This window comes from Ambystoma mexicanum, chromosome 1p (assembly GCF_040938575.1).
Source record: "Ambystoma mexicanum isolate Mex_15411 chromosome 1p, UKY_AmexF1_1, whole genome shotgun sequence".
In the NCBI taxonomy this organism is placed as follows: Eukaryota; Metazoa; Chordata; class Amphibia; order Caudata; family Ambystomatidae; genus Ambystoma; species Ambystoma mexicanum.
This window is the reverse complement of record NC_090921.1, coordinates 1211138194-1211150576: the sequence shown is the minus strand read 5'-3', so window position 1 is coordinate 1211150576 and position 12383 is coordinate 1211138194. Positions and strand designations below refer to the sequence as shown.

At 47.7% G+C, this 12383-nt stretch overlaps 1 protein-coding gene across 6 annotated transcripts in view; it reads left to right on the top strand.

Annotated features, from left to right (window-relative positions):
• The window catches only part of GRAMD1A (GRAM domain containing 1A), a 1703145-nt gene that overhangs the window by 283006 nt on the left and 1407756 nt on the right, over positions 1-12383 (top strand). The window lies entirely within an intron of this gene.

Below are 12383 nucleotides of genomic sequence, written 5' to 3'. Positions count from 1 at the left end.
CAGTCCTCCAGGTGGGTGTCCTAACACCATGACCCCCTCAGAAAGGCCAGGGGAACCCGGTTTCCAGGGATGGCAACTGTAGAATTCTCGCACTAAACAGGGGGCATGAACATTGTCCACAGGTTCCCAAGTGCGATCACAGGTGGGATAACACTTCCAGTCTACTAAAAATTGCAACTTTCCCCTTTGATAAAGGGAGTCACAGATCTCCTGGACCTCAAATTCAGGTGTACCCTCCACATCTATGGCAGCGGGTCGGGAATGGGAACGGCCATAGGGATCGGGTCGATAAACCTTTAGCAGGGAAACATGAAACACTGGATGAACTCGCCAGGATGCAGGCAGGGCTAGCCGAGAAGCAACCGGGGAAACTTGTTTCGTTATGTGGAAGGGGCCATGAAATCGGGGGGCCAATTTGAGTGGGAGGTTTCGGACTGGCAAATTCTTGGAAGATAGCCACACCAGATCTCACACCTGAAACGAAGGCTCAAGACTCTGATACTTGTCAGCGCTCTTCTTCATACTTTCTTGTGCCTGAGCCAGGGTACCAGCCACCCGACAGTGAAGACTTTGGATTTCAGAGACCAATAGATCTGCAGAGGGAACCGTGCTGGACTGAACAGGAGGAATAGGCAGTAAATTGGGGTAAAGACCAGAAGAACAGTAAAAGGGGCTAAATCCAGTCGCAGAGTGAACAGAATTGTTATAGGCCACTTCAGCCAAGGCTAGATGCGACATCCAATTAGACTGAGAGGGGTTGGTGAAACAACGTAAATACTGTTCCAGAGTCTGATTAGTCCTTTCGGTCTGCCCATTGGTTTGAGGATGGTGACCAGAACTGAGGGCTCGATGAATACCTAAATGTTGGCAAAGCTGACTCCAGAAAGATGAAACAAACTGAGAACCCCGATCGGATATTATCTTTTCTGGTAAGCCATGTAGACGGAAGATGTTATGTAGAAAGGATCGTGCCATTTAGGTTGCTGTGGGTATCTTCTCAAAGGGAATGAAGTGAGCCATCTTAGTAAAAAAATCCACCACCACCATGCTACAAGTGTTGCCTTCGGAACGTGAAAGATCCACGATAAAGTCTGTGGCAAGTGTATGCCATGGGTACGGTGGTCTTTCCGTCGGATGCAACAGGCCCAAGGGTTTCTTGTGCAGGGTCTTGACTTGGGCACAAACAGGACAGGACTCAACATATTGCTTAACTTGAGTAGCCCATCCTGACCACCAGAAATGACGAGCTATTACTTCCTGCGTAGATTGAATACCACGGTGCCTCCTATCTTGGAATCATGTAAACCATGTAACACGGCTCTACGGAGGCCTTCAGTGGGTAAATACAACTTACTTCGGAAGAATAGTAGACCATCCTTTTCGCTTACTTGTGGATGTTTCAGTAGGGCAGACCGCCTGGGGTCTACTGAGGTTCCTTGGGCAACTTTCTGTAGATAGGGTACTAGAGCCAAGAGGAAATACTGTTAGGCGATCCTCAGCACATCAGGCCTCCCCACATCAGAACACTGCTCACATTCCCCCAACATCTCCACCCCAGCTTCGAGGCTCAAGGGATTCGGTGAACCCACAGAACCGAAAACACCGTACCTTCTTTGGTGTACGGGCTCGATTACAACCTTTCCTGCATTGGCAACTGCCTTGGAGGATATATCGCAGAAGGGGCGGCGTTACGTCATCACGTCGGTCACGTGATACAGTGTGGCGTTCCTCACGTGATCTTGGTGGCCCAGAGACGTCACATGACCCAGGGACACACAGTATAAAGAACTGAGAGGCAGGACGATCATTGCTTCTCAGCTGGCTTCGGACCCTGTTTGGCGGTATTACTTGCTCCTTGCTACCTCGACCACGGAACTCTATCTTGGACTCTCTTGGACACCCCTTTGTACCTTTGCTTGGAACTGTTTACCTGTTGCCGGATTTTTGGACTGCACATCGACTTGTCTTTGGATCATCCCTGAGTATCTTGCTGTACTTCTACGCCCAAGTCAAGCCCTATCTTACAGGTGGCCTACCCGTATCCACGCTTACCTGCGGTTCTACCACTCCAGGGACCGCTGTATCTTTTTGAGCCTCGAACCTCCCTACTAGGTTACCTGGGTCTCCCTTACACCAGATAGGTAAGACATTTTAGATTCTTTTGTTTACCTGCCTGTATTGTGATTGCCTGGTGCTTAACCTCATTCCTTCTTGACAGCAGCATCGGTGTTCCAGAGGCTCCGTGGATCTGGGAAGACATCTCTCACCTGTGGCCTCAAGGGTCGCACAGCGGGTTTCTATTTGTTCCCCCGTGCGTCACTTGGGGACGGAGGTCTCATCGGTCTACACGACACTCAAGTCAGAACAGACTGAGAAGCCGTATAGTCGTGTTAGACGATGCAGGGATCCACGGACGAACCCATAACTGCTTTAGTTCAGGCAATTACAATATTAAGGGCAGATATGGCCGCCGCGAACACAGTGATCCATCAAAGGTTGGATACCATACAGAGCGTTCAGCATTCCCTTCCTGCAGACCCTGAGTTTGGAGATGGCAGCTCCTCCTCTACACCCCCTCCCTTGGCTACTTCTACAGTCCCGACTCCAATACTCTTCCCAACTCCTTCCCCCCTGGCTGCTCCTGAACGTTACCAGGGCGATCCCAAGAAATTCAGAACCTTTGTTAACCAGTGCAAGTTACATTTCTTATGCAGGCCTTTGGCTTTTCCCACGTCCACTGCTAAGGCCGCCTTCGCCCTTTCCCATTTAGCTGGAACAGCTGCCGCTTGGGCTAATCCCCTGTTAGAAAACAATAGTCCAGCTCTTTATGACTTTGATTTGTTGGTCCTAGAAATGTCCCGAGTATTCGATACTCGACACAAGGCACAGTCTAGGGATTTGGAGTTGTTGGAATTGACTCAGGGCAAAAGGACTCTGATAGATTACATCACCCGGTTCAATCAGCTAGTTGCGGAAACATCATGGCCAGAAAACAAGCGGGCGGTGGTCTTTTATAGGGGGTTGAGTAACACCATGAAAGACGCTTTAGCAGTGATCCCTTCTATGCCTACTCAGTATCAGGAATTGGTTGATCTCGTCCTGCAGGTAGATGCACGCCGATCGGAGCGTAGAGCTGAATTGGGGACCTCTTCCTCTCCTACTCTTGTTAGTACTCCCGCTTCCGGTACTGAAGAACCTATGCAAGTGGGAGGGTTACGCAGTCCTATTACAACATCTGAGAGGGAACATAGAAGGGTAGATAATGCATGCTTTTATTGTGGCACCACTGGACATTTCGTGAAAGAGTGTCCTCGACGTCCCAAGAAGAGTCAGGTTTTTCGGATGGCTCGACCTTAGAACCGGAGAACAGGTCGAGTGTCCCATCAGCTTCTCCGGGTACCCCTCTTGCCTTTGCTCGTGTTCAACCCATCTCCGTGAAGGCTACTCTATGTCCCTCTACTGGCCTTCTTCATGCAGTCAATATCATTATTGATTCCGGTGCCACTGGTAACTACATAGATATTGATTTGGCCCATTCCCTCAATCTACCCTTAGTGGTAAAAACACGACCGGAACATGTCCAAGCCGTAGACGGCTCCGCACTGGTTTCTGGTCCTGTTAGACATCAAACTGCACCCCTCTTGTTGAACATACAAGACATACACACAGAAACCTTAAGTTTTGATTTGATCACCGCACCTCAATTCGGTATCATACTAGGGATTCCCTGGTTACGTGAACATAATCCACTGATCAATTGGCAAGCAGGCACTGTACTCTTTGAGTCCGATATTTGTCAGAATTATTGTCTCCCGGTCCATCAAGCCCCTGACACACCCTCTCGGGTCTTGGGAGCCTTAGCACAACTCACACTGACCGTTGACGATCCAGAAGTCATACAGTCCCATACTGTTGGGGGGTTGATGTCTGGGATTCCGCCAGAATATCGGGCTTTCGAATCAGTTTTCGATCGTGGCTCGTCTGAGGTACTTCCTCCACATAGAACTTATGACTGCCCAATCGAATTGCTTCCTGATTCCACTATTCCTTCGGGCAGGATCTACTCTTTGTCTCCTTCGGAGGAACTGGTGTTAAAAGAATATGTACAGAACGCCCTGCGTTTAGGACACATCCGCCCCTCCACTTCACCAGCGGCAAGTCCTATCTTCTTTGTACCCAAGAAGGAGGGGGATTTACGTCCTTGTGTAGATTATCGGCGTCTTAACGCGATCACCAAGAAGGATAGATATCCCATCCCGTTAATTACTCCACTCTTAGATCATTTAACACATGCTTCCATTTTTACCAAACTTGATCTACGCGGCGCATACAATTTAGTACGCGTTCGCGAGGGAGACGAGTGGAAAACTGCTTTCTGTACTCGTTACGGCTTGTACGAATATCTTGTCATGCCCTTTGGCTTATGTAACGCCCCGGCCACGTTCCAACGATTCATGAATGACATATTCAGGGATATTCTGGATGTGTACATGGTTGTGTATTTGGACGACATCCTGATCTTCTCTCGTGATCTTGATGACCATGTAAAACACGTCCGAGAAGTATTAACCCGTTTAAGCAAACATTCCTTATTTGCCAAACCTGAGAAATGTCAGTTTCATAAGACCTCTGTTGAGTTTTTGGGTTTCCACATCACCACTGGGGCGTTATCTATGAACGAGTCTAAGGTCAAAGCAGTCTTAGATTGGCCAGTACCTCAAACACTCAAGTCCTTGCAGGCCTTTTTAGGATTCGCCAACTTTTATAGGCGTTTCATTTCTTCCTTTTCTACGATTGTAGCCCCACTCACGGCCCTGACTAGTCCTCGGGTACCATATCAGTGGCAGAGAGAACAGCAGGAGGCTTTTGAGACTTTGAAAACCGCCTTTACTACCGCACCGGTACTCCAACATCCCAATCCTGATCTTCCGTTCATAGTCGAGGCAGATGCCTCTTCCTTTGCCCTCGGGGCGGTACTGTCACAAACATGTCCTAATACAGGCAAATTACATCCAGTGGCATACCACTCCCGTAAGTTTTCCAGTACTGAGTCTCATTATACCGTTACTGAGAAAGAACTCTTGGCTGTCATGGACGCTTTCCGTGTTTGGCGTCATCATCTTCTGGGGGCTAAACATCCCATCACAGTATACTCCGATCATCGGAATCTACAGGATTTGGCCTCTCTGAAATGCATTAATAGCAGACAGGTCCGATGGCATCTTTTCTTTTCCTCTTTTGACTTCCGTATTATGCACCGTCCTGGAACGGCACATGGGAAGGCGGATGCCTTGTCACGTTCCCCGGGGGGGGTCCAATTGCCTACATTCCCCGACACTGTTCTCGGAAAGAGTCATGTGATTTGTCTCTGTACTCCCTCATTGTCACTGATAGACTCGGTTCGATCCTGGACTAGCAATCATTCTGACCAGTTGCGAGAATGGGACCCAGTGTATTCTGATGGATTACCGTTCGTACATGAACGCCTGTTCCTTCCCACACCTGACACACGTAATCTGGCCCTTGAGTGGTCTCATGACGCTCCCTTTAACGCTCACCCCGGACAAGAGCGCACTTTAGATCTTCTCAAGCGTTGGTGTTGGTGGCCTTCTATGAAGCGCGATGTAGAATGTTATGTTAGATCATGCGCAGTATGTGCTCAGGCTAAACATCAAAGGGGTCGACCAATTGGGTTGTTGCTTCCGCTTCCGGTACCTCCCAGGCCCTGGCATACGTTGACGATGGATTTCGTTACTGATCTCCCCAAGTCGAAGGGCTTTGACTCCATCTGGGTGTGGTGGACACGTTCACTAAAATGGCCCGTTTTGTTCCCTGCAAAGGTATCCCTTCGGCTCCTGTATTAGCGGATTTGTTTTTTGAACATGTGTTCATGCTATTCGGCCTTCCTTCGGTCATTATATCTGATCGAGGGTCACAGTTCACCTCTCGGTTTTGGAGATCCCTGACGAAGCTATTGGGCATTGATACCAGGTATTCTTCGGCCTATCATCCTGAGACCGATGGACAGACCGAAAGGACGAATCAATCTATGGAACAATACCTTCGTTGTCTTATATTGCAACATCAGACCTCTTGGTTGGCCGCTTTACGGCTTGCGGAGTTCGCATATAATAATGCGGCTTATTCAGCCACTGGTTATTCTCCTTTTTACGCCCTCTATGGTCAACATCCCAAGGTCTTGCCGGTCCCTGATGCTTCTGGTTCTGCGAACCCTGCAGCCACGACATGTCTTATGGATCTTTCTGCCTTGCACGCTAGTACAGTGGTTCATCTCACTGAAGCTAAGGCTGCTATGAAGGCCCGTGTGGATGGCAAACGTCGGGCTGCTCCCCCTCTGGTGGTGGGTTCCAGGGTCTGGTTGTCTTCACGTCATCTCCGCCTAGCGGGTTGTCGGAAGTTGCTACCTCGCTTTGTCGGTCCTTATGTGATATCAAAGGTTGTGAATCCGGTGGCTTTCCGTCTAGTGCTTCCCAGCTCTTGGCGCATCCATCCTGTGTTTCATGTCTTCCTCCTCAAACCTTGTCCCGACTCTGTCCGTCTTCGTACCCCTGTTGCGCCGGGGTGTCGGCCATTTTGGGCTCCAGATGGTTTAGGGGAGGGATCCAGTATCTGGTGGATTGGAAGGGTTACGGCCCGGAGGAACGTTCATGGGTTTCCGCCTCTGACCTGAACGCCCCTCGCTTGGTAGCCCGTTTCCATTTAGACCATCCATCCTGCCCACGGGGTCGTGGGCCGTTGGGGAGGGGCTATGTTAGGCGATCCTCAGCACATCAGGCCTCCCCACATCAGAACACTGCTCACATTCCCCCAACATCTCCACCCCAGCTTCGAGGCTCAAGGGATTCGGTGAACCCACAGAACCGAAAACACCGTACCTTCTTTGGTGTACGGGCTCGATTACAACCTTTCCTGCATTGGCAACTGCCTTGGAGGATATATCGCAGAAGGGGCGGCGTTACGTCATCACGTCGGTCACGTGATACAGTGTGGCGTTCCTCACGTGATCTTGGTGGACGTCACATGGCCCAGAGACGTCACATGACCCAGGGACACACAGTATAAAGAACTGAGAGGCAGGACGATCATTGCTTCTCAGCTGGCTTCGGACCCTGTTTGGCGGTATTACTTGCTCCTTGCTACCTCGACCACGGAACTCTATCTTGGACTCTCTTGGACACCCCTTTGTACCTTTGCTTGGAACTGTTTACCTGTTGCCGGATTTTTGGACTGCACATCAACTTGTCTTTGGATCATCCCTGAGTATCTTGCTGTACTTCTGCGCCCAAGTCAAGCCCTATCTTACAGGTGGCCTACCCGTATCCACGCTTACCTGCGGTTCTACCACTCCAGGGACCGCTGTATCTTTTTGAGCCTCGAACCTCCCTACTAGGTTACCTGGGTCTCCCTTACACCAGATAGGTAAGACATTTTAGATTCTTTTGTTTACCTGCCTGTATTGTGATTGCCTGGTGCTTAACCTCATTCCTTCTTGACAGCAGCATCGGTGTTCCAGAGGCTCCGTGGATCTGGGAAGACATCTCTCACCTGTGGCCTCAAGGGTCGCACAGCGGGTTTCTATTTGTTCCCCTGTGCGTCACTTGGGGACGGAGGTCTCATCGGTCTACACGACACTCAAGTCAGAACAAATACTTCTGGGCTAACACAGGTTGGTCTCGGCCTTCTTGTTTGATATCATCCTCCAAGGAGCGGGATAACGCATCCGCTTTCACATTTCTGGTGTTAGGTACATAGGTGATATTGAAGTCAAAATGCGAAAAGAAGAAAGCCCACCGAGCCTGTCGTGAAGTCCTGCACTGAAGAGAATGCAGAAATTGTAAATTGCGATGGTCCTGCGTACCTCCATTGGGAACCGGCCTCCCAGGAGGTGGTGACGCCATTCCTCAAATGCGGTCTTAATAGCCAGAAGTTCCTTCTCTATTACTGGGTAGTTTCGTTCACTGACTGTGAGTTTTCTGGAATAATATGCCAGTGGGAATTCCGCTTCCAATCCCGGATCATATTGTAACAAAACAGCTCCTACTGCAAAGTCAGAAGCCTCGGCTTCCACTATGAAAGGCCTATCCTCTTGGGAATGATGAAGTATCGGAGAAGTGCTGCAAGCTTCTTTCAATTGTTGAAAAGAGACGGAGGCCTCCGGCCCCCACTCGAAGGTCTTCTTGACACTGGTCAAACTGGATAGTGGGGCGGTCAACTTGGAAAAAGATGGTATGAAACGACGATAAAAATTGATGAAACCAAGGAAACGTTGAAGAGATCGCCGATCACTGGGGGACTTCCATTCCAAAATAGCACGGACCTTAGCGGGGTCCATATGTATGCCAGAGGTACTGATTTTGTATCCAAGGTATTTGATATGATCTTGATAAAAAAGACACTTCTCGGGCTTGGTGTATAAATGATTCTGTTGTAACCTTTTAAGAACCTCTTTCACCTGAGTTATGTGTTCCTTAAGATCTTTCGAAAATACCAAGATGTCGTCCAAATACACCCAAACAGAAATCCCGATTAGATCTGCAAATACATGGTCCATGAGGCGCTGGAAGACTGAAGGGGCATTGCATAAACGAAAGGGCATAACCCGATATTCGTAATGTCCCAACGGTGTCTTGAATGCAGTTTTCCATTCATCACCGGGTTTTATGCGCACCAGATGATAAGCCCCTCGAAGGTCAAATTTGGTAAACACTCGAGCACTATGCAGGGATTCCATGATTGTCCGTATCAACGGAAGAGGATATCTGTCTTTCCTGGTGATGTCATTTAGTTGCCTGCAATCGACGCATGGTCGTAGTGTACCCTCCTTCTTCTTGACGAAAAATAAGGGAAATCCTGCTGGAGAATTCGAGGGTGCAATATATCCTTTCTGGAGACATTCCTGTAGATACTCCTTTAATACCTCCTTTTCCTGTGTGGTTAGAGAGTACACCTTGCCATGTGGAATCACGGAATCTGGTAATAGATCAATGGTGCAATCAAAGGATCTGTGAGATGGTAATGGAATATCTTTAGGTTCAGAAAAAAAACTGGAATTCGGAATATTCTGATGGTATTGAAGCAACTGAATAAAGGCAAGGTCTGGCACTTCCATCAGTCTGAGTTGAGGTAGATACCGGCATGACAGAGGAGTCACTACCACAGCATTCCTGGACACAATGGTCAGAACAGAATACTAATGTCCGGGTTTCCCAATTGATGTTTGGATTGTGATGTAGCAATCATGGTAACCCCAGGATTATGGGATACGTGGGTGTCTTGATAACATCCAAGGAAATCTGTTCTTGATGTCCCTCATTCTGTAGCTGCAGGGTTCTTGTATGTTGGTGGACTGGAGAAAGCAAAAAGAGTGGGCACCACTGTACGATGTTCACGTTTCTCAAATATTTGTTTCTGTGAAGAAGTTTCGTTTCTCTGAAGATTCCTTGTTGTCAAATTATAAAAAGGAGCTGGCTGTGACGAATAAGGAGACACCCTAATTCAAAAATACACAAGAAGCCAAAGACCAAGTGGGATACAAGGTCACACAGCTGCTCTCTCAGAAGACCCAATCAGTTCCTCTCGCTTGCCGGCGTGTGACTGCGTTGTTCGCATCATCGACACCATTACAGTGGGGTGGCACTTGAAGTATGACTCATGCCTCTAACCTTCCCTTTGATTTTTCCTATGACTATATAAAACAGCCCCAGATGCCGTCCTTTGATGACACGGTCCAGTGAGGACATATATATATTAATGTTGATATAGATGTTATTACCATGTGTTTAGTTTGCAACTTCCTTTTAGCAGCCCAGCATTACTTTGGGCTCTTTTGTATTCGCTATTTCTCTTTTATGACTCTCTCATCTTTCTTTTACTTGTTCCACTCCTGTTATTAGTTGCTCGCTTGTGATTTTTTCCTGCGTTGGAGTATTTCTTTTATCTCCATGCTTTCAGTTTCCTTGTTTTTACATTATTTTGTTTCCACAATTCTTGACATATTCCCATCAAGGCTTATAATTAGTTTATAGCTCAGAATAATTACTCAAAAACCCATTTGCTGTCATTTGTCCCAGAGCGCGTGCCTCGCCAGGTCGCGATCACGTGGTTTATTAAAGGAGCGTTGTCTGGGCAACGCTCCAATGCGAACAACGCAGTCACACGCCGGCAAGCGAGAGGAACAGTCCGACTCCTCGCTGGTCTCATGGTAAGCCCCCCTGACATTATGACACGTACTGTTCACACGGATCCCACCCGGGTTCCTTACTATATCTTTTTTACATTTCAGCCTATCTGCGCCTTGGCGCTGATTTTGTCCGGGCAGCTTTCTGCCCACCTCATGGTTCTGGTTCTCCAAGCCACTTCTCATGCAAGCATTCTGCTATTTTCTCAGGTAAACGCGTTCTGCATCTCTTGTCATCGCTAACCTCATTACTAACAGACTTCTTATTGCTCATTCTTTTTCTTTTTCTTTTTCTATTTTTTCTTTTATGTATCAATCGATTTCGTCTTCTTCTACCACTACAATGATTGGTATGTTATTTACATTATTTATGTGAATGTGCATTGTGATACACTTTCTTTTGGATGTTATGTAAACGTACATGTTAATTACAGACTTGCCCTGTCGAATGATTTGTAAATCCGAAATGCATTGGCAAAAAATTGTTTTGGTCTGATGTAAAATGCTAGTGGCTTTTTTCTTCCTCACTAAGAAGATATTAGTGACGCCTCATACCAAGAGACATATTTTTTTAACAAAACCATTGATTGATAAAAGTCTTTATGAAATACCACTGAACTTTCATTATTATCATTATTTTTGAATATGTAAACATTTTACTTTGGAGTTTACCAAGCTTTGGAGAGTTTACATTACTTTCATACCCTGATTGGGTATTCTGAGAGAGCGGCTGTGTGACCTTGTATCCCACTTGGTCTTTGGCTTCTTATGTTGGTGGACTGGACCAGAAGACAAAGGAGTCCCATCTATAACTTCCACCATTGAAGCGCATTTCTTCTCAAGCAAGGAAATCCCATTTCTGGCCACAAAATCGATATAAATATAATTGCCAGAAGCTCCGCAATCCAACAACCTAAACACCTCGATGGGTTCTTTACCCGGCCAGGAGACCTTGATACACAAGGCCATAAGTACCACTGGTTGCATGGGTTGTCAATCCAGTTTATTATCCGGAAGGACTGAAGAAAAAGGAGGAGGGCCTGTCGTTGCCTTCCCTACATACGACAGGCCATTTAGTTTTCCGACTTCCGGAGTGGTCGGAGAGGACAGGTGCTGAGGAAATGCCCGGAGGCCCCGCAGTACAAACATAATCGGAGGTCTCTTCTTCGTTTCTTCTCGACATCCGATAAGGGGCCTCTGACAGCTCCCAATTGCATCGGTTCAGGTGCCGACTCAGAGGAACCAGAAGCCTTAGATGGTACCGGCAGGAATCGTGGAGTTGTTCTTTCTGAACGACGTCTTTCGCTCCGTCTTTCAGCCAACCTATGGTCAATTCGTAAAACTTGTTCTTGGAGGGCCTGCAGAGTGTCAGGTTCAGGAATATGCAACAACTTGTCCTTGTATTCCTCTCGTAGTCCCCTTCGGAACAATGTTTTCTGAGTAACTTCTGGCCATTGAGAGTCGGTGTCCAGTTGTCGAAAACGACTATTGTAGAAAATGATGTCACTTGAACCTTGCTTTAAGTCCATGAGCTGATTCTGGGCTGTCGCAGCAAGATTAGGTGATTGAAACACTTCCAAAAGGCTTTTTCAAAAGCAACGAAGTCCTCCAAAATGGGGCTCTTGGCTACCACGAGGGGTGTAGCCCAGGCCAACGCATTTCCAACCAAATTGCCCAAAATATAACCTATCTTGGCCTTTTTCCTGGTTGAAATGCGTTGGACGACACAAGAAATGGATCCTATGGTGATTACAGAACTCGGCCACTCGTGAGGATCACCATCAAATTTCACCGGACTGATCTGAGCCATTACCGATTCAGCCGAGATACTGGAACTGGCTCCCTGAGCCACCATCTGTCGCAAAGAAAGGTTCTTCTGGTGTAGAGCCATCATCTCGGCGCGTAAGGCCCTAATTTCATTCTTTAGTTCTTCAGTGTCTTCCATCTCAGGGTCAGAACTGGTAGTTAGGCGTTTTAATCTGTTAAGGCATGCGTCACGTGACCGTGAAGTACCTGTATTTCCGGAGGATGCCCTTGATGAAGAAGCCAGTCTGGTTGATCAGGAAACTGGTAGATGAAAGGATGACACAAGGAAACAGCCCCAACCCAGCCCTGATGGTACAGGTATGGACGGGGACCGCCTCCTGACGCCACGAGAACTCTTCCCTGCGGATTTACGTGACGT